The 22,643-nt window shown below is 43.0% G+C and overlaps 1 long non-coding RNA gene and 1 other non-coding gene across 3 annotated transcripts; one reads left to right on the forward strand and one right to left on the reverse strand.

Moving 5' to 3' along the window:
• Positions 1-146: 146 nt before the first annotated feature.
• On the forward strand, positions 147-22,606 carry LOC101799495 (uncharacterized). 2 transcript variants are annotated; one of them, XR_011809431.1, is made up of 6 exons: positions 147-375; positions 1,302-1,419; positions 5,168-8,293; positions 13,827-14,014; positions 18,631-18,796; positions 21,249-22,606. It is a non-coding gene; the product is annotated as an uncharacterized protein (transcript). The 2 variants fall into 2 exon arrangements; XR_011809430.1 differs by having other exon boundaries at positions 147-1,419.
• On the reverse strand, positions 15,317-18,609 carry LOC140002569 (uncharacterized). The gene is made up of 3 exons (XR_011809432.1): positions 18,100-18,609; positions 17,386-17,483; positions 15,317-15,451 (listed from the first exon to the last, which is right to left on the reverse strand). It is a non-coding gene; the product is annotated as an uncharacterized lncRNA (long non-coding RNA).
• Positions 22,607-22,643: the final 37 nt, after the last annotated feature.

The raw sequence follows: 22,643 nt of genomic DNA on the forward strand, positions 1-22,643 counted from the left end.
TCCCCAGGGGCAGCCACACGCGGCGCTGCCTCTGGGGGCCGAAAGTACACATGGAAACAGAGTGCCAACTCACATTATGTTGTCCCCTGCACCACCATGTCTGAATCCCAGCTTGAAGAAGTTCTCCTGTTTCTTCTTCCGTTTCTTTGCTTTTTGCTCAAGTTTTCTCGTTTCAGTTATCTCCCAGTACAAAGCTGGCCTCTTCTGATGAGCTGCCGGCCTCTCCAGATGAGCACCTCTCCTTTGGCCCAGCTTCCAGCATCATCACACTCCAGAATGAATGAAATGGGTACGATACCAGTGGGTGGTCCAGGTGTCCAGCAGTGCTTCGCATGTATGAACAGCTCTCAGAGTGCTTCCTGCAGCTCCTGTGAGGTACCTGTTGGTTTCCCTCCCACGCTTAGTGCGTATCTATGGTTCTAGCAGCAGCTGATACTAGAGATTCACCCAAAGTACAGAGGCACTAAGGCCTGAGTAGGCTAAGACAGAATAATTTTATTTCGAAAGAAAACAAGCGAGTGTTCTGAAATCTCCTCTCACAGAGGCCCAAACAGCATCACCTGTTGGCTTGGCTCTGGCCAGCATTGGGTCCCTTTTGGAGCTGGCTGAAACTGGCCCTTACCTTACACGGGGCAGCTGCTGGATTCTTCTCACAGAGACCACCCCTGCAGCCCCCCCACTACCAAAACCCACGTAACCCCACTACAGTCCTATGTTACAGCTTTAACATTTAGATACTTTTCAACTTAAAGAATTCAAATGATGGCAAATAAAAGTATACATTTATATTCTGTAGCTCAGCATTGTAGGGAATGTTTAACTTCAGGGGGAATCTTAAAGCACTTAAATAAGTTTAAAATATAAGTCCTGATGGGTTCCAAAGCTTGCAACATGAACCTAGGCAGAGGAAGGGGCTGTACAGGTACCGAGGGCATTTCCACAGGCTTTTTGAACAAACTGTTAGAGACAGCAGGAGCGGAAATACTTATAAGGAAATGGCTGAGTGTTAGTTACAGGTATAAACACAAATCCTCGTGGGAGCCTGCTGCATGCGCAGGACTGCCCTCACGCTGAGCAAAACAAAACAAAGAGTTTGGGAGGGAGCAATGTGTTTTCCAGCCTTACCTTTTCAGAAAAATAATGGGCTAAAACATGGCAGGGGGGGAAGAACACAACAAATAAACTGCAGCAGAGGCAGGAATTGAGTGGGATAAGCTTAGTTCATTTAGAGGTGCATGTGGTAGAGGCAAATTAAGAGACTGTAGTCAGTGGAGGCCATAAAGTATGATTTCTTTGCACAGAAAATCAAGATATGGAGCAACTCGCAGGAACATTTTAGAGTGGTGATGAGATTACAGTGAAAGAAAGGGTCTTACTTCAAGGGGAACATTGGCCTGGAGAAGGGAAGAAAGCAGACAGGTGAGCAGAATTCTTTCCATATAAGAAATACCACTTTATAGTAAGGATATTTTCCTTGGAGCAGTGATCTCAGCAGGGAGGAAATGCCTGGTAGAGCCTGGGTTGTTGGACATACAGGCAGGTGTTCTATTACGATGATGGTGTGGTATTCCTGCAGCTGCAAAGTGGTTGCTAGTATCTTGTCTGGAGCTGTACTGCTAAATCAAAGATGAAGAACCAGGCTCCCGAACGTCCACGCCATATAACTGTTAGCTCTGGCTGTTTCCTGCACTCAAGTAGTCCCCTCTACACCCACTGTGAGGGTGAGCCATAAACAGTGCATGTGCAAGCCCCTCAGTGCTGCTGTCTGTTCCCTGACTGGCAGGTATAGCTGTAGGAACATTGCCTGGAGAGGAACGTGTGAATACTGCTGGAATAGGAAGGATAGGAAAAGAAAAGCTATGAGAGCATTTTCTAAAATCCAAACCCACTGTCAAGTTTAAACAAATAGGATAATTTTACCACTGAAAAAAAATACATGAATAGGAAGGCTTGTAGTTTTTTGCTGACACTCTACAGGAATTAGAGATACCATATAAATGATGAGCAAGGAAGGGATTGTCTTCAAATGAGAACAGGAACTGGAGTTGAAATCAGAAAGCTATGAATCCTGGAAAAACACAGGCATCGATTAGATTGAGATGAAAAATAGCAAACAACTGACTAAGCAGACCACACAAAACTAGATAATTGGAACAAGAACAGAAATGGTGTTCTGTGCAAGTGCTGGAAGTTCAAAACCTTAGTTGAAGAAATGAGAATTTCTCACTTTAAATGAGCATATTGATATAACTGATTTCTTTGGAAATGCTGAAAAGAAATAGTATTCAAGACTCTCACATACCTGATGACAAAAAAGAGACTAGAATGTTAAGGTTAAGAAAGGAATGGAGAATAAAATGGGAAACATCATTATACCATTGTACAAATCCATCACGCATCCTTATCTTTAATGCCGCCTACTTTGGTATAGATTGCATTTAGAAAAAAGAATATGAGAAGACTGAAAGTTAAGATGGCTTGGTGCAATTACCACACAAGAAGGAGATTCATATACTGGGAATCTCGAGCTTGGAAAAAAAAAAAAAAAAACCTCCAGTTTGAATTTGGCAGAGGTCTGTCAATATCTTTGATGGAGTAGAGACAGTGAATGAGTGACTTATTTTACAAAACTGTTTTGTATTATATGTACATCTGGCAAGGTGAAATAAACAACCTTTCACATTCCATTACAGAGGCGAAAGGTATGAACAGATAAAAAAAAACCAACATGCTGAAGAACACCAAGGAGATTAGATTGTCCTTGGACTTTAACATGCTAGCATAATTGCGACATACATTATATATACAACACATTAATGAGTTTAGAAGCTTATCTGCCACTAAATAAAAATGCACCACAATCAGCTTTCTATAGAGAAGTCTAGAAAACAGATTTAAAGTAGGATAACTCAGTAAACGTAGAAGAATTTGAACCAATATAAAATCCGTAATGTGTTATAGTAAGATTTGGCTTATTACCATTATTAAGTGGATATTTTAGTATGCTATCCAACCCTCATACTTACAGAGTTTTCAACATTCTCCAGTGTCAGGTAGTTCCCAGAAGGATTTATAGCCAGAATCTATAACCAAGACTTGAATGAGAGATCAAAAATAGAACTAAGACTTTCTTCTTTTTTTTTTTTTTTTTTTTAAGAGAACGCAAATAGGAGTTAAAAACATGATTTGCAAAAGTACCACCAGACACCTCTGGAAAATTCATTTTAAGCTATGTTTAGTACATTCAAAGAAACTCTGGCTCCCACTTGAGCCATATCAGCTCAAATACAGATAAAAGATAATCAGACCACATAGACTGTTCACTCATCCTGAATAAATAAATATTTAATGTAATTGTGCACTTCTGAGCATGTTTAGTTCTGGTATGTGCCTTTCGAAGTGAGCTCCTATATCGAAGTAGATTCACCTCTTAACTTCAGTTTCTATAGGTGTACCTCTGCACTGCATTTATTTAAGTCCAGCAAAAATAGATTGGACAATGACATTCTAATAATGAGTGCCTTCAGTACACAAATAGCTAATGAGAGCTCTTCAAATTAGCTCTTCCCTGCAAAGTTATTTTAGAATAATTCCCGTGTCTTACTGGGTTTTAGTGATGAGCTTTTGAGACATTTTTTATTTGCCCTGTTAACTTTGATGAGCGTAGTTCTTGAAAGGTTATCACCAGCTCATAGTCCGAGTGTGGGATGCTCCAAGGGCAACGCCTGGCTGAGTCCAAGTTCAGTGGCTGGCTGAGAACAATTTTACAAAGAGATTTGTAGATTTTGTCATTTCTGATGCTATGACACTTGGCACAGTGTTTGGATATATATATATAAGCAATTTAACATCTTGCCTCTTGGTCTCTACCACAAATCACTGCCTTGCTTTTAACAGATTGACAGAATTATAGCAAATATGCACACCAAAGCTGTCACACGCTACCATTGCCCATCATCCCATTCAAATTGTTTCTTCAAGAAAATTGTCATCTATTGTTGCTCCTGCTGGTAATCGTCTACAGGAGATTTCCACCAGTATGCCACACATGCATATTTCAATTTCATTAGCAAAAATATTTGCCATCCAAAATGTTACCTGTTTATTCAAACCATTAAACAAATTTAGGTAAGGTAGCCTGCTTTCCTCTGTGATCTACAAAGACATTATATTACCTGCTGGGGAAAAAATGGTAAAAAAAAATAGTAAAAATAAAGAAGGTAGTACATCTATCTATTGCTGCTACATGTTTAATTTGATTTGATTTACTATACTTAACTTTTCCGTTTGTTGGCAAAAACAACCATAGCTGTTGCTAATGCTGTTTGCCAGTGTCTCCATCTGCATCTTCGGTTACTTCTTGGATTCTTTCTCTTAGTGTTTGCAGCAGTCTGCTCATGTCTCTGAATTCTCATGGGAATTTTTCCCGTTTAGTGGTAAAATTCACAGTAGCATCAGGTTATTCACATGTGAGTCACATTTTCCTAGAATTGAAGACACCTGGACCTGATCCCCTCTCAGGCGTCTTACATGATCTTGGTGGTCTCCATCAGTGATACGGGAATGCCGCTGTCTCCCCTTTAGAGGTCCCAAGTCCCGTTGGTGCTGTGTGGCCGATGTTTCAGTACGGTTGGAAATGCCAGATTCCAACTGGGGGAGTTTGCCTACATGAACCTCAGCTCATAATTCTACTATGTAGGCTTATTTGGAAAGCAGATCCTTTCCTACCTTACCGTTCCCCTATTATTTCCATAAAGCACCTAGGAAAGCAGTCAGTTTAGCCTGGAAGTTAGTGCTGCATTCATTCCATATTTCTGTCTGACCTCCTTTCTGCTGACCCTTTACTTAAGCGATTATGTATGTATGTGCGTGCATGTATGTTTGCAATGCTTTCTGTCTTGCTCGTTCAATTTATGTAATTGCTACATTTAACGAGCTTTTCTCTTGGGCTTAATGTCCCAGTTGTTTTATTAGTATTGTAACAAGTCTGCTCATAGGAGGCACATCCACTGCACATCTGAATGAAAGTAAACATCCTGTGTTTCTCAGCCTTCTATAAACCCCAACAGATGGCTGCTACTTTTACAAACTGTGCTGAATAGGATGGCTCATATTTCCCATGCAGAAGTCTTATTTCTGGAATCCCAGCCCAGTATCCTTCTTGCAGGTTGAAGCATGGATCAGATACAAATCAGTTTAGCCCAAGTCAGTCCTACGTGGTGGTTCTTCACAGCTCAGATCCTCCTGCTTTCTGGAATGGACGCACAGAGGGACGTACCTTGTATTCCTGATCCATCCACAGCTGCAGGAAGACTGGTAACAGCTTGCCCATGTATTGCCTGGGTAATCAAGCCTAAAGCTCCTTTGAACAATACATCTGTCAGAACTTTTACGTGTTTATTTTATCCCAGTGATTAAGTGGTTTTTGGAGATCTGTCATACTCTTAGAATGACTTAAGGACTTAGAATGATTTCTCCTTAACACTCAAAGCCAGTCCCTGCTCAGGGTGCTGTCAGAATCAGCAGGAACTGGTGCACGTTTTCTCTACCTCAGCTAATGATCAGCCAACATATGCCACAGGTATGTCTTAGCCTGGTATTCCTGCAGCAGCCCAACGATGTTGTCTGTACCGATGCCCATCCTGGAAGCAAGGGCGCTTCAGTGCCTGGGTGAATTAGCAGCAATGCCAGCTTGAGATTCAACCCCTGTATGTGTGTGTTCGTGGACCCCTTCCCATCACATTTTTTTTTCCTAAAAATTCAACAAGGGAGCAACCTTGGCGTAAAGTCCAGGCAAGTAGTCGTAGTCTCTATTTAAGTCTTAAAACAATAATGAGGCTGCTTTGTCCCTTGGGGAGAAGCAGTTTGGGAACAGTCTTCACCATTTCTCCATTAAAACTTTTCTCCACTGAATGGCAGGCTTGCTCTGAGCTGCTTGTAACCACTCTTCACTGACTGTATTAAGTATCTAAGGAAAAAATAAAGCTTTTCCCAGACCACTTTGCATTCTTCTAGACCCTGTATACTAACTTTTTTTTTTTTTTTTGGTGTGGAAAATCTTCAGTGAGCTACCTATCTGTTCTGCTGTGATCTGAGGCCCTAACAATTATGCCATTTGTTTAGGCATGTTTATGTCCAGTTTAATTCTAAAGAATTATGGAATTCCTGATGTTTTTCCTCTACACATACTGTTTACCAAAATGGCTGAGTGCAAGCTAAAAAGGGTGCTAGCATTTGCTACCCTTGTATACCTTCATCATCAAGAACTTCTCTGATTTGTAGTACTTATAGGATATTCTCTTCCATCATACCAACACAGAAAGTTTCCAGTGGCTGTAAAATGTGCATTTTCATTGAGAATCCAGTAGACTGGCCACACTCCAAAACTCATTAAGTCTTTTTTATTTACAAAATCAAAGTTATTTACACTTCCAAATACTTTGCAATTGATGGTGTTTTGTTTTGTTTTGTTTTGTTTTTAATAAACTGGCCATTAGGCCCATTTTCACTGTGCTTTAAGATATTTTATACCATGTCCTTTGCATCATCATAACGCATTATCATTAGCTGTCTCATCCTTCAATTCACTATTTGGTCACTTCAGAGCGACCCAGGAGGCAGGAACTGTGAAACCAGAGACTTTAAAGGTTTCTCACCGGAGTTGTGATCACGGTGATGCCGTTTCTGATACAACTCCCAGTAATGGCAACATCCTCTCGGAGCAGTTTTTCTGTGGTTAAACAGAGTACACTGTTGGTCAAAATGTCTAACTAGTTTGAGTAAGATGAGACTCCATTCAGTCTGTCTTCCCGTGTTTCCTTGAACAGAGACTCCCTAGGTGGTTACATCCATTTTCCCACTAATGGGACTAAGTGCCATTGACTGCTGTACATAGCCAAAGAATTTCTTGAGAGGATGTTTTTTTTTTAAAAAAGATTGTGCTCAGAAAAATCAATACTACGGAAAAAAAACAACCTGTCTGTCAGCATTTTCCACTACATGGAGCAGAGCTTCCATTTGCTTTATCCTACCACATACCCTGGCCTGAGAAAGATGGGTACTGACACCGGGTGGACTACCTGCATGCACTGAACTCTGCCAAGAATTCCTTACATTTTATTAATTGCAATATTTCAGTTCTTCTTTTGGTTCTTTAATCTAGAAAAAAAGATTCCAGGACTGCTTGTACTGACTTGCAAGTACTTTTAAATAAACTGAGAGCTGCAAAGTTGTATCTATCTGCTTCTTATCTTCATTCTGCATTTTTTTTACCACAGCCATGCTTATTCAACTTTTCCACTAACTCAGCAAAAGCATCCCTGAACCCATTTGCTTGCTACAGTAAGACATGCTTATGTATGAAGAATTCCCTTCATGTCTGCGAAGCTGGACAACAGTACAACCCCAAGAGCCCCAAAAGTAGGGTAACTTTTCCACCTGTACAAAAAGCTCTGGTTCACACACAAGTGTGCTCGAGTAAAATCATCACGAATGATACCAGTGGTAACACGAGGCATCCAAATCTGTTACTCCTCACCCAGAAAGCTGGGTTTAAGTGTAGGCCAAGTCATTAGGTAATATATGATTTCTGTTGGTGTTTGTTACATTAAGAAGCAAAAGACCATGTTTACAGCCTTACAAATTTCAAGTGGGAAAGAAACTTTATATGAAAGTGCTGATCATAGCCGCAGCCTCAAACACATGCTGGTAAGCCTGAAGTAAACACATGCAGCCCCTCACCTTCTTGTTCCATAGCCTTACACAGAAAGATGCAGTATATGAATTGCTTACATCTAGCTCGTTTCTCCTCCCCAATTAATTTGTAACTACTGTGCATGCCTTTGCAGCGGGCTGAAATCTATTCTAGCCAGCCAGGGCTATGTTGCTGCTAGAAGGGATGAAAGCAAGGTCAAGCTAATCAAGCCCTTTAGGAGGGCAGCAACCTGCATGGCTATCAAAGAAGGTTACAGTAAGCTGAAACTTGTCAGGAGTACAAACAACTCCTTATGAGCATAAATAAGGCACATTCAAATGTGTTTAATTGTGCGTGCCTGTCTGAAAATCTGGCTCATCATTTTTCTTTCCATTTCTCACTCAGAGGGTCACCAGTGCCTGAAAACACTGATAATGCCAAGGAAGCCAATTCCCTGTGGGAGCATGACTCTGCTCCACACACAGAAATTTTCCCTTCTGTCACTTGGCATAATTCATTATGTGACTTGCTAATTCAAGATACAAACAAGAGCGAGGGACCTGGGCCAATCATTGCAAGAGGAATTCTCAAACCTTCCCAGTAAGTGCATAATACCTCCCCTCTGGAAACATTGCCCGTTTCACTGTTCTTTTTAGCTCAACCAGAACCATTTCCTTGGATCTTGTAACCTAGGGGGAAATAGGAATAATGCTGTACTCAAACATACACCTATTAGACTGTACAAACAAACCACTCTGTGTCTGCAACACATGGCACACAATCTAGCAAATTTCTCTCATCCTATAGTTCTTTTGTTCCTGTGAATTGCTTATTTCCTGTCTTTCTTAGCACCATTTTCTCCCATAACTTTGTTGTTCTTTAACACCTTTAAATATAGTTATGAAATACATAAGTGTGTATTTAAATATATCTTTGTTCCTGCTGCTCTCATCCCTGTTACAAATTGCAATTTAAAAACCTTATGTGTATTAATGCACCATTCATCAGGCTTCTGAGGAGGAAAAAACTTCCCTTTATACCTTCCTTTACTAGTTTCTCTCATTCCCATGTCCCAGGGTGCACAAGGTTGCTTCAGCTTTGCAGGCTTTTCCTGAAAATGGGTAAGAAAATGATATATCCAAAGTTAAACGAAGGGAAAATACACCAGGAGCACAGATAAACATTTTCTGAAAGCCAAACTGAAGATGTTGCCCTTCCTTCAGTTCCTTATCTGACCCAGTGAGAGCATCTTCTTTCCCTCCTCCTGCAGAATGGAGCATCTGGTTCTGCTTTGGGAGGTGAAACCAAGAGCTTTCTGGCTTAGGGTCACACACATACATGTGGGGTTTCTTTACTAAAGGATACGGACTTCTTTGCTTGGCATATCCTTAGCAGCTGCTTCCATAATTGCTCCACTCTGTTTACACAAGTTGCTCCTTTGGTACTCACCAAATCCTTCCCATGTGCATTCAGAGCTTCTAATGCGTTCATGCCATGCTAACTATCAAGGCAACCAAAGCAGAGAGGTGGTTCCAAACACTCCTTGCTTCTTTGGTTCCCTCCTTTGTTCAGAGGAGCTCCTCTGCACTTTTATTATGAAAAGTACTCAAGAATTAAGACAAAGACACAAACTCAACTCTTTACTCACAGAACTGCACCTGCCTTCAACAGAATTATTAAACTGAATTAAAGAGAGTGAGAATTTCTTAATGGGGGAAAGAGAAGGGAGTAGAATTCAATGAAAGTTGGTACTCCTGGGTAACGAGTTCAAAGATAATATCTTAGGGATATGGTTTAGTGGGGACTGTTAGTGTTAGGTTAGAGGTTGGACTCGATGATCTTGAGGTCTCTTCCAACCTAGAAATTCTGTGATTCTGTGATAATTCTGATTTTTTTCAGTAAAATAAGCTTGAGGGAAAAAATTGAATATTTATCAGTGCTTAAACATGATGCAGTAGTGAGTAGCTGTAGTTTGCATTATCACTAGGATTACCTAGAATTATCAATCCAACACTTAAAGAAAATCTGGATCCTTGTACCGTACAAACAAGGCAGAACAGCCTTCACGACATTCATCTACAACTTAAAGGCTTACAAACATACATTTTGGTGGACAATTTATTTATTTTCTTTTGGCAAACAAAAGATGGAGCAAAATTAATGCTGAAAAGCCCTTTAAGAATATTAGTTCATAAATACTAATCAAGGTCAGTAAGGTGATCAAGGACTATTCCAAAAGCTGTTATCCATTGGTCACGATTTAATCACTTGAGGTTGATTTCAGAGCAACTTTCTCCTACAAAACCAGCCACACTTCATCATAGCCAAAGTTGACTGCTACAAGACCTCTATCACCAGATAATTGTGGAGACCGGGTTTGGGTCAGTTAGGCTACAGCTGACAATCCAGCTCATTTCACAGCCACAGCAGACCCCACCTGGAAATTGAGGCTGCTTGAGGAAATAAGGCCAGCAGTTCTTTGTTTTGAAATAAACCTCCAGTCGGAAACATCTTAGCTTTCTGCTTCTAGAATGGGGACAGATACATTAATAGACTTTTCTGGTCATCTGGAGAGGACAAGTTCATCGCTTCTGCTTGTTCAGAAACTCCAAGAACACCTAAGAGAAAGACGGAGATTTTTCCCAGATCCATCTGGCTTGCTCAAACCAAAACCAGCATTAAGCCATCTCTGTTCTTGACTCTACAAAAAGTCCTTTGACACTTTGGGAAAGTTTTTTTTTAACATCCCTTCATATCACACAAGTTCCCTCTGAAAGCAGGTGCCAGTGGAATAGTCGCGTAGGCTGAAGTCAGACTCAATGCATTACTCTGAGTCTGCGTGCATTGCCAAACGGAGTACTCATGTCGCAAGACATCTAACAGTTGCATTTATTCTAGTTCGTATTTTAACTGGGACAGGGTGCAGCCCAAACTGTAGAGGGAGAAGGCCAGAAATTTGTTTTGATCACTTAGTCTGGTAAAAGATACAACTCAAATTGGCACTTGCATTAAACCATTTCTCAAAAACAAAACAAAACAAACAAACAAACAAAACCTCCAGTCAAAGTTTCCAGTGGCATGGTGTTCCTTGGTTCTAGGGAAGTTGTTGGAATGGTTAATTGTGCCCCCCACCCCCGTTATAATTTACCTTATTGCCAATTTGACTGGTGTCCAGTTTCAGTTCACAGGCGTTCATCCTCTCGCACTTCAGTTATTGTAATAAATGACCGAGTTCTATCCTGCGTGGAGTTGGTAGCTGAAGAGCAGAGGCTGCAGTGCTCACGGGCTGTTGTAAGCAGCTTCTGTACATCCTTCTGACTTAATTCCTGTGGTTTTCTCTGGCACACAGGAGAGATGAAGGACTGCAGGGTATGGCGGTGGAGGAGAGGCCACGGAGCCAGGGCTCCTTTCTAGGGGATCCTATTTGCACCTGAGGTCCCAGAGCAGCAGGTACTCCTCAGAACAGTGCAGGCACCCCACCTAGAGGGCCCACACTCACATGCCTTTCAGAGAGACTGTAAGCTTCCTGTAACTGTAATTACATGGAAAAAAAGTCTTCAAAGGTTGAATTCTATAATATACACAGATAAACCGCCACATGCCGAAGGGCATGTTTTCTCTCTGCATTATGACCTCTGCAAGGAAAATATTGATGAGTTGAGCTCCCACTCAGCGCAGTCATCCTACCGAATCTGAATTCAGCAGTTCTCACAGATGTGTTGCAGAATTAGATACTTAACATTCTTGGCTGTTAATTAATTTTACCCTAATTCTAATGTATTCAGAGAAACCTTTGTTCCGAAAGAAATTTTAAAAATTGCCATGTCCAAGTATTATGCATTTAATGCCCTAAGTTTTTTTTTAGTACGTGTGTAGGTTTCAGTTGTACAGAGGCTGTGTATTATAGAATCATTTAGGCGATGATCTAAGGTCATCAAATCCAACTGTTAACCTAGTGCAGCCAAGCCTACCATGGGGCACTAAACCATATCCCAAAGCACCACATCTACACATCTTCTAAATACCGCCAGGGATGGTGACACAACTGCTTCCCTGGGCAGCCCGTTCCAGTGCCTCACAACCTGGTCAGTGAAGAAATTTTTCCAAATGCCCAACCTAAACCTCCCCCACTGCAACTTGAAGCCATTTCCTCTTGTCCTGTTGCTTTGGAGACCAACCCCTGCCATACTACAACCTCCTCTGAGGTAGCTGTTTGTAGAGTGCAGTAAGGTCTTTCCTGAGCCTCTTCTCCAGGCTGAACAACCCCGGTTCCCTCAGCTGCTCCTCATAAGATTTGTTCTCCAGACCCCTCATCAGCTTTGTTGCCCTTCTCTGGACCCGCTCAAGCACCTCGATGTCCTTCTTGTAGCGAGGGGCCCAAAACTGAACACAGCACTTGAGGTGCGGCCTCACCAGAGCAGAGCACAGGGGGACAATCACCTCCCAAGCCCTGCTGGCTGCACTATCCCTCATACAAGCCAGGATGCTGTTGGCCTTCTTAGCCACCTAGGCACACTGCTGGCTCATATTTATCAGGCTATCAACCAACACCCCCAGCCCCCTGTCCACCAGGCAGCTTTCCAGCCACTCCTCCCCGTGCCCATCGTGTGCCATGGGGTTGTTGTGCCCCTCGTGCAGGACCTGACACTTGGCCTTGTTGAATCCCATACAGCTGGCCTCAGCCCATCGATCCTGCTGTCCAGAGCCCTCCTACCCTGCAGCAGATCACCACTCACATCTAATTTGGGATTATAATTATATGCTGCACTTGAGGCAAAGCACCGTAAGTTAGAGAAATGACAATTACTTGTAGAGTTCAGCTTGCTGTGTGTATTTCCAGGTTACTAATCGAGGCCATGTTGCTATGTGCACATTTCTGGCCAGCTGAGGAGTTACAAGGTACAGTTGTAACTGTAACGGTCCCAGATAAAAAACACATTCAGTAATTCTCTTTTACCTAGCCACTCTGTAAGCATAAAATCCAGCCACTGGTATCCTGGCGTCACTTGCAGAACACCAGAAGTGCCATCTAAAGATCATAATTTTTACAGCTTGTGCTGTTTTCTTGATTGTTTGTTTGTTTTGTTTTACAACCAAAGCTCTTGCGCCTTGCTGCAACAGCTGCAGTTTGGCCAACTCTTTTATTCCTGGGAAGATTCAGTGCTTCTAACATCACACGACTAAAGAAATGCATTTCACTAAGCAGCCTTCCAAGCAGGTTTGTGGTGCAAATGATGCAGTAGCATCACCACCACTTCTTTGCTGGCACCTTCCACCAGTGTGTCACCTCAGCAGGTGGACCCCTGCAAAAGCAGCCCAGATGGTGGTGCACGAAGCCCTTGGGTTGCCCTGGCAGCTTTCCATCACCATTACACAGAGTCACAACAGGGGATTTGTACAGTTTTCCAAAAGGGCTACAGTTGCCCTCACTCCACCTGAGAGCATCTCTGAAGCTGAGGTCTGTGTTGCGTGAAGGAGGTTTTTCTCCCCCGCATTGTTTAAGAATAAAAGGGAGACTTTATCTAAGTTGATTTTTCAGCAGGTGTCAGGGTGTGTTCCATATGCTTTCCAGGTGTTTTCCATGGCTTGGGGAAAGCCCAAATGTGTACTAAAAACATATTTAACTTTCTCATAATGGAGGCTAGGAATGATCACAGCCTTTGAAGACCTGCCCTGGTTTCTGAGAAAGCTTTTAAAAGCATTGTTAGTGGCTTTAGTGCATGAAATGCAACAACCCTCAGCTGTCAGTAACCAAACAGACCTGGTAGGAAAGCTCCTTGGGCTTGTCAGACTTCCGTGAAACGAAACCCTTGTTGTACCATCTCTGCTTCTTACGCAATCTGCAGAGGGAACTGAGCTCAGCCTTCGCTCCGTCACACACCTTGTGCTGCCATCCCACGTGGGCATGGATCGAGAGGCGCTGCAGCTTACGGGACACGCTGGGGAACGCAGCGGGCAGACCAAGGCACTCAGCAGAGCTCAGAAGGCAGCAGCCTCTGCGTGTTCCCTTGGCTCCCACTTCGGCCACCTCCTTTGTTGCCATTCCTCAGGCTTGCCATTAATGCTCTCCCCTCCAGCTCTTCAATAATAAAAGACCAAGAAAACCTAACAAGATTGCTTTCATCTCACCCAGGTGAAGAGCCTTTGTGCAGCTTTATCGCAGAGCTACTTGCCATCACAGCCCAGGCTTCCCACCTCCGAACTGGTCCCAGCCTCCTGCACTCGATGCAGCCCACCAGCCATGGAGCCATGCTCTGAGCACAGCCTGCAGCGCCTGCCCAGCCACGCTGAGGTCAGATCCCACCTCAGGGCTCCCAAACTGTAAGTCCCAACCTGTGCACAGCAGCTGAAGCACAACACATGATGTTGGGTGTGCTCCTGATGTGGTTACAGAGTAGTGGGGCTGGGGCAGTGGGAACGAAGCAGGCTGAGCTCTTGACATTTCACAGGGATGGTTTGTTCTTCAGCAGCATGACACGCGCGTACAGGTGCAAAGCGTGAGAGGTCTGAGGGCATAGCTTGGCAAAGATCCTTGCTTAGAGGAGAGAAATTGAGCTGAGCACGCTGTCAGCCCCACATCCCTCGTTGCCCAAGAGCAGCTGCCTGTCAGACTGGCACAAGCACTTGCTTGTCCATGCTTGCCTTCTCCTAGCAGGGAAAATAATGTTAGTAGAACAGAGCCATCAGGACTCCTACCACCACGTTTGCTAAATGGATCTACTGAAATATAAAACTTTTTTTTTCAGGCCACATCCTACCTACCTGCTTCACCCATCTGTTTCTCTTTATGTGTTTTATTCCCTCTGGTACATCGTCTGCATGCTCCTTGTGGCACGGACCGTCTCTGTCCTTGGGGGGTCTAGACCTCAGCGGGGGCTTCAAGGCATTAAATGAACAGAATAAATTCTGAGTAATACGATAAGCTCCTGAAGAAGAGGCCAAAGCCGCAGCAGCCTCGTGCAGAGGAACTGGAGGAGAGCAGCAGGAGCTCTCAGCTCCGAGCCAGTTCTGGCACAGATCTCTCATGTGCAAGTGGGGAGCTTTTTGCCTTGTTTCCCCTGGCTGGGAAACAAAAACTGAAATATCCATTTTTAGACACCTAAGTTGTGCTTGGGCTGTAAGGGTTAGCAGTCCTAAAGTCGCTCCTTGAGGATAACCAAGTAACCACGTAAAGCCTAAAGGTGTGCCTTTAAAAATGAGGTGGTTTATTTTTAGTTGTACTGGAGTCAATGGAAAAAAAAAATTCAAATCCTGTCTCAAATCTGGGAAAAGTAAGCGCTGAATGTCAGAACACCATTTCCTTCCAGAAGATTACCAATGGTTTATTATTCCACGTGTATATTTAGAATATTCCGCTTACGTAGCTGCTTTAATATCCACCACATTAAAACACTTATGATAGCTGATTGATCACCTGCATAAGCAAGTTGCAAGCTCCTCCACCTGGCCCATCACACGAAGTACTTCTTGGAGCATCATTTCAGCAGGTGTGGGTGAACACGAGATTCCTCTGCACAATCCCCCTGATAACAGGCACACAGATGCCACGCACCGCATCCTGCGTGGAGACCACGTGGCCCAAAACGTCAGCAAACCAAACAGTGCTTGTAGAGCACTCAGTAATGTTCCTGCAGGTTGGCGAGTAAAAACATGTTGTTTTTTAAAAAGTGTTTCCTGTTTCTTTGGTGCTGTCCCAGCTCTTGTGCTGGGAGCCGTACAGTTGGAAATCGTCCTGGTAACTGCTGAGTTCACCTGTGCCTAAAGGACAGAAATGGTTTAATGGCAGAAATAGTGAGAGATCAAGAAGAGAACAAGGACAGGAATTTCTCAGAGGTACCACAGAACTCTCTCTTCTATACTAAATGACCCTGGATTGAAGAGTACATTAAACCAACTTAAAAAAAAAAAATGGAAAAAGAACAGAAAAATGGCACAAACACACCACTACCTGTTCTTCCTCTTTTCTTCTATAGGTCAGGTATATGAATACACTTCATTCTCCTGTTCCTTTGATTCTGGCCTAACTGAGTGTGCTGGTTTGCATCCTCACTAGCTAACGCTGTGACCTTTCTTTGAGGATTTGTAGGAGGGCTCAGAAACATGCTAGGTGTGGAAGCTTGCGATCGACAAGAAAAACCTGCGTCGTAGCTTAACTCTCCAAGCAGCGTGGAAAAAATGTTAAGAACTTGAGGGGGTTTCTATTTTGCAAACAAGAGGAAGTTCATTTCCTCTGTTAGCTCACCAGAGCATTATGTGCAAACACACGCCTGGAGCTCTCGAAATACCTTCACTTATTTCTGAAGCTACCAGATGTATTTATAGAGCCACCTGAGAAACACTGATTTTTCCCTTACAGAATACTACAGAGCTTTTCTGAATTGTTTCATGAACCAAACTTCTTAAAAACGCCCAGACCTACAGAAGTTGTGAACTAGAATCAAGTCTTGGGCCTTTTTTTTTTTGGGGGGGGGAGGGCAGGGGAGAGAATTGTAATATTTGAGGGGTATTGTCAGGACAGTTAAAACTGCCATATTAATGCATAACTAGGTGACTCCACATGCCAACTTTACTATGTTAATAAATCCAGCGATCAGCAAATGAGCCTAATATATTACATGTGCCTGTAAGAATCCACAACTACTTATGTCTCATCTGAAGGCATGCACAGGTTAGAAAAGAAATGAGAACAAATTCGTAAATGAAACACGATAAATGTTCAGGCTTAGAACAGGTGGAGCAAAAATGAGGTGAAAACTGAGAAACACGATGTCCTGGTCAGCAGGTGAATGCCTAAAAGGATGAGAAGCAGTCACTTGTTGCACGTGCCACCACTCTGGTTCATAACAGCCGAGAGCTCGTTCGCTCTCTGTCTAGGCATCCTGGCAATTAACCAGATCAGCAATGTTAAACAACACTTATAAAAATAAAGAAGGATTTGGGTATGTTTTAGCCAAGATGCTTTACCAAACTGCTACCATTCCTTCCATGGGATGGGGTGGGATGGGATGCCTCTGTGCTCCTGTTACAATCCTTTATTGCCTCCATACCTTCTATTACTTGCAATAGTTAGGACTTGACAAATTCAGCCTAACTAAGAATTATCTCCAGCAATCATTTAATCTTCTTGTCGCTCTAATGACATACACAAGTAGAAGGCTATCTGAGATCTTTATGACTACCTTGGTTTGGTATCTAGAGGTATTCCTCTATCCCATGCATCGCTGTATGCTGTCACTTGGCGAAACAGAATTGTTTTATGAAGCGCTCCTTTCTTTCTAATAAAGGACAGGTTGCCTAGAACTGGCCTCAGCTAGGCTTTGATTCAGGGTGTCAAGCACAAACACCATCCCGGCTGATCCAAGACATTGTTGTCCCTCCGGGTATTGTCTCTGCAGTGCTGGCAGAATGACAAATGTAATTGTTCCCCATTTAGTTTTGTCAAAATGGCCCGATGTGGAAACCTACAACTGCTTGGCAGCCAAGCGCTCATTTGGTAGCATAATTTTTAAATTTGCGTGTTCAGGTATAGTCGGTATGTGTTTTTTGAGGAAGTGTAGCATAGCCAATGCTACTCTGTGTTCCTGCTGCAAATCTACAGCTACACAAAGTTGTGAAAAAATAATATCAACAAATAAAATACCGTACTTCATAGCAAGGGACACCCCACCTACTTCTCCCGATCCCTCACATACCAGTCCTAAACTGACACAGTTCACCAAGGTCACTGGCACAGTGAAGTCCTGAGGCTTCTTTCTTCAAACGGATCCCGAAAATGCTGCACCTGCATTCTCTAGATGCCCAAGTAAAATAATTTAGAACCAGTATTTGAGATCTCTATGTACAAATAAGAGTTTCCACCATCAAAGCAAGTCAGACTCAATTTGTTTCAAGTCATGGTTCCCAGCTCACACACAGACTGCTGTCCTCCCCAGCACTCCGCTGCGTGCTGCAGGCTCTGAGATGCTGAGATACCAAAGAAACATCTTATGTTGCTGCCAGATGGAAACCCGGGGATTATTTCAGAGGCACATGCAGCTGAGCAGCCACTGACACCGCAACAGAACCAGAGTTTGGGCACAGAGTCCAGACTTTGTCGCCCCTTACTCTGATAGGATAAGCAGGGAAAAAAACAGTACAGGATGAAATCATTTTTCCCTAAAGCAAGTGACATGAAATTGTGAATGCAAACTTTGCAACATCCTGCAAAGAATAATTTGTGGCAGGAATAATTACAATTTAAGGTAGTGTAACAAACAGTTTACTGATTTATGCTTTCACTCCTTACATATCCGCAAGAATGGTATCAAACAAAAACTCATAACAACCATGCTAATTTCTAGGCATAGCTCCCCATCACTGGAGAAGTCCCAGTAAAGCTGAGTTACCGTCACTTCCAGCTTTCTTACCTGTGTGCGTGCGCCCTTTGGTTTTAATCTGGGTCCAAAGTAGTGGATGGTGGCATGATTTGTGTTCCACTGGGTACTGAGAGTCCCTGGATTAAAAACATCCAGAAAAGTGAAGTCTGCATTTGTGCTTCAGCTTCATTGTGAATGTACTTTCTGCCATCAATAACAGCAGGTTTGGGATGCAAGGGTCCTTTGGTGATCTGCTGAAATTGCATATTTTTCTTTTAAACTTTTATTAAATATTTAACCTTCCCAAGCGATCGTTTTAAATTAGTGCAGGGAACTCTCTTGAATCCCTCCTCGCATTTCCCATTGCCAGTTCTGATTTCCTGTGGCAACAGCTGCTCGAGCACCACCTTTATGGGATTTTCAGCAGCATCAAATCTTTATTCAGAACATGAGAGGGTGAGACTGAAATTGATACTGAATTGAAAATAGAATGTGTTCCCATAAAAATACTGGTGTCGAAATTGCAGCAAGAGTATATAGGATCAAAGTGAAGCGTAATATTTTCTGTCACTCACTTTCCAGAACGGTAGAAATACTTTCAAAATACAGATTGCAAAGGATCTAAAGGCGTGAAGATGTATGACTTGACGAAACGCGTGTGCTGAAATTGGAGAAGGACAGACCATGATGACAGCAGCAACTGAAGTTAACCCCGCTCCGCTCCTGTCACCCCACCATTCACTTGCAGGTTAGTAAACTGGTAGGGAAAACTAGAAGTTACCAAAGATCTTCACAAGATTGAGTTATGTGCAAGTAATTCTGATAAGGAACCAAGAAATGGAGCACAGTACAACAATGCCTGGTGCAGGCTGCCCTGAGGAGCTGTGGCTGCCCCATCCCTGGCAATGCCCAAGGCCAGGCTGGATGGGGCTAGGGGCAGCCTGGGCTGGCAGGAGGGGTCCCTGCCCATGGCAGGGGCTGGGATTTGATGGGCTGTGAGGTCCCTGCCAACACAAACCAGCCTGGGATTCTCTGTAACGGACAGTCGCAAACTCACAGACCAAACTGCCACCTCTGTCACGTCCCCGCTCGCTCTTTCCTTCTCCTTTCCCCTGCCCTGTGAAATACGACAGCGGCAGCAGAGGCTGAGAGCGCACCCAGCCCTGGGAGCAGCTTCTGCCTCTCTTGCACGCTTCACTGGCAAATTGCTCATCCCAGGGACAAACAGGAACTGGCTTTTATGCTTGAAGGGTGTTTATGTTGTGCATAATTCAGTGAAGGCCCTATCCTGCTTCCATCAAGCCGTTACGCTTACTTCAAAGGCAGAGGGTCCCGTGGTGGAGCAGGGGCTGGCATGGACCAGCCTGCCTTTGCTGTGCCTCTCTCCCACTCCAGAGAGGCAGTCACCAAACCACACCTCACTGCTTCCCCCCAGACCACACCAAGGAGCCAAACAGGAGATGATTTTCGTGGAATGAGGTGAAGTCATTCCAAATTAATGACAAACACAGACGAGCTTTGTGAGGGGCACCAGAAGTGTCAATTCTTTCACGAGCATAAAAGCTCTGCTAAATAACTACAAATAACCACATCCCTACCAAACCCCGGCACACATGGGCTGGGAGTAGATGGGCTGTGAGGTCTCTGCCAACCATTCTGTGATTCTCTGGTTCTGGGAAGTTTACATACAGAAGACAAGGGCTGGCATGCCAGTGTTGGGTTTTACCTGCAGAGGACAGTAGAATAAACAGAGAGGAGAATTAGGAACATACTGGATGTGAGTAAATCTGTTTTCTTTCACGTGTTCACTAAATAACATTCTCCTGCTGCTCAGAAATATTGTACCATGGGTTTGCTATCACCTCTGAATAAAGACAGACACTTTTCTTCACTCAGATAATTTATCTGGATTTTTAATTTTCATTTACTGGAAAAAATCTGATACTGCTTCCGGAATGAAAGCTTCCCCCGGGGTTAAGCAATTAATACAATGCCAATTTCTGAATGCCTGCTTCTTGCAGTTTCAATTACAAAGGTCAAATCTGTTTCTGAACAATACTGAAGCCAACTCACAGACATCAAAACTGACCTAAGAGTTGAAGTGCACTCAGACATGTTAACCTGCCTCACTTAAAGGCTGTTATTTATGATTCCATATTCTGCTTTGTGCTCTAAGAAAGTTTCAGTTCACACAAGCACAGAGCACTCATTAGTTGTTAGTGGATACTAACCTGAAATTAAGTCAACACAAAAGAAAACTAAGAGGAATCAAATGTTTTCAGGGGCACCACATGCCCAAGGCTCCTGCCAGCTGCTGTGCTTTTGCAGGATTTTGAGATAAACACATACGTTTTTCCCATCCCACTGTTTGCAGAAGTCACGTTCATAAAAGGGTGAACTTATCAGGGAAGGCATGGCTTAACTGCAATAGTATGGATTTGTTGGATCAATTTAATATAGAAATTAACTACTGCGATGGGTATGGATTTGTTATGGATCAAATTAATATAGAAATTAATTAACAGATAGAGGCTGAAAACCTCAAACATGCCAGTCCCACAACTCCCATCTCTGCTGCTCTCACTGAGATACCGCTGACAGCGCACACAAATGATCTCAGACACTTCAAAGAAAGCAGAGGCACCCAAAGCTCCCTCTCTGCATTTCTGCAACGCACACACAACTTTATTCAAGAAAAAGACCTTACTCCATGGAACGTGTTGAGATACCAGGAAAAGGGTCGGTAAACACAAAAACCAAGCTGTACATTGCACCTGCAATGAAACAGGTCTCAGAACATTCCTTTAGCTCCCCACTGCCAGCTGCTGGTACCGACTCACATCCACATCTGGCCATTGAGGTAAATTCAGAGGGGTCTGAATCTTTTGGCCCACTCTGTTACAAAACCAATAGGTCCACAGGAACAGGCAATAACCTGTGACCCGAGACACCAGAAAGGGCACATGGTGCAGGTACATCATAGCCATTAACACTGCCCAAGTTATCTTAAAATAGCATGAACTAATTTGGGAAGCAACAAACTCTGGTGATCTTTCTTGTATAAGGATGTTGGTATAACTTAAATTTAACACAAATTAAAAAAAAAAAAATCAGAGAGATGTGACTTCTGAATTGAAGCCACACATTTAAATAACCAGCAGGAAGAAAAGCAAAGTGAATCACATCTTAATTACCACCAGGCAGACCCAGAACGATGGATGCACAGCTGTGGCTGGAGGGCATTAGCAGCTTGCAAAACACACCAAGTGGAAACTTGGTACTTCTGTGTGAAGGGGATTCATTTCCAGAGATCATTAAGGCATCTTCGGCACAGCCGTGACCATACACTGGAGGTATTTTCTGTACTTCAGAAACTGTTTTTGAACTCCAAGCTAATCCTCCAAGCCTGAGGCTCATAACTTGTGGAAGAATCACCTGTCCAGGCTCACGTGAACAACCCTCTCCCTTCTTTTGCCAGCTGTTCTGTAACATCACAATCCTTAAATACTCTTCTTCTGCTTCCAGTTGTGGCTCCCGTATGTTCAATTCAGTGTAATTACCACCCGAAATCTGACTGCAGCAGCACTCAGAAAGCTGAAGGTAATTGTGTGTGCAGAGCCAGACGCACAGATCACAGGCTGCCAGGGGAGCAGAATAAGCAGAAAAACTCAGCCCTTTCAGAACAAGGCAATTTTTACACCACTTAATGGCTCTTTGATGGAACGCTGAAACAAAGCAGTCAGAGATATCATTGAGAGAAATGCATAAACTCTGCAAAGAGAGCTATTTCTTAAAGGACAGGCACTGACTCCTAAAAGGTTTTGTTAAAGCTCCCCCATGTCAGTCTGTTGCTCAGGAACAATTCTCAGAAGGCAGTGTTCGGTTTGGGTTTTACTATTCCCACCCAGCACATGACACTAGCTGGTTTCAAATGCAGGACAGGGGATTTTAAGCACAACTGGTGTAATTATGCCCATCTTCAACTCTCTGAACATCTCCTGTCTTCCAGGTGCACTTGTCTACCAGATGCACTTACCAAGACAGAACAAAGCTGCTGGGGAGATCCTCAGGTGTTTTCATGCAGGAAACATGCCCTAAATAATGCCAGTTTAACACTTCTCATACACTTGAAAGAATTAGCTGTATGGAATAGCACATTCCTGTTTAGTTTAATACATTTGTACCTTTGCTATGAAAAAGATGGCTCTGTCAAGTGCTGCTTTATGAGCCTGCTACAAACCAGTAACACGACAATGCAAGAACAGTGCTTATTTTCTGTTTCATCAAGAAGTAATTCCCTCCAGCATTCAGAAGTGACATAAAATCTTTTAATATGTTGAGCAATTTCATTAAGTTCTCTGTAAAGGAAGAAAAACACAGCTTGAGATACAAAAGCTTTTAAAACATGCCAGGGAATTTCACCGGGAAAGTAACAAATTATGCAAGCCACAGGCCTATATTACACATTAAATATGTTGGCTGAGACATTAAACAACCATAAAAAAATCTTTTTATATAAAATGATTTAAGATCTATTGTTCAAGAACTAAAGAGCAAACATTTACTCTTTTCAGATTAATATTAGGAACTTTTTT

This window comes from Anas platyrhynchos, chromosome 5 (genome assembly GCF_047663525.1).
Source record: "Anas platyrhynchos isolate ZD024472 breed Pekin duck chromosome 5, IASCAAS_PekinDuck_T2T, whole genome shotgun sequence".
Taxonomy (NCBI): domain Eukaryota; kingdom Metazoa; phylum Chordata; class Aves; order Anseriformes; family Anatidae; genus Anas; species Anas platyrhynchos.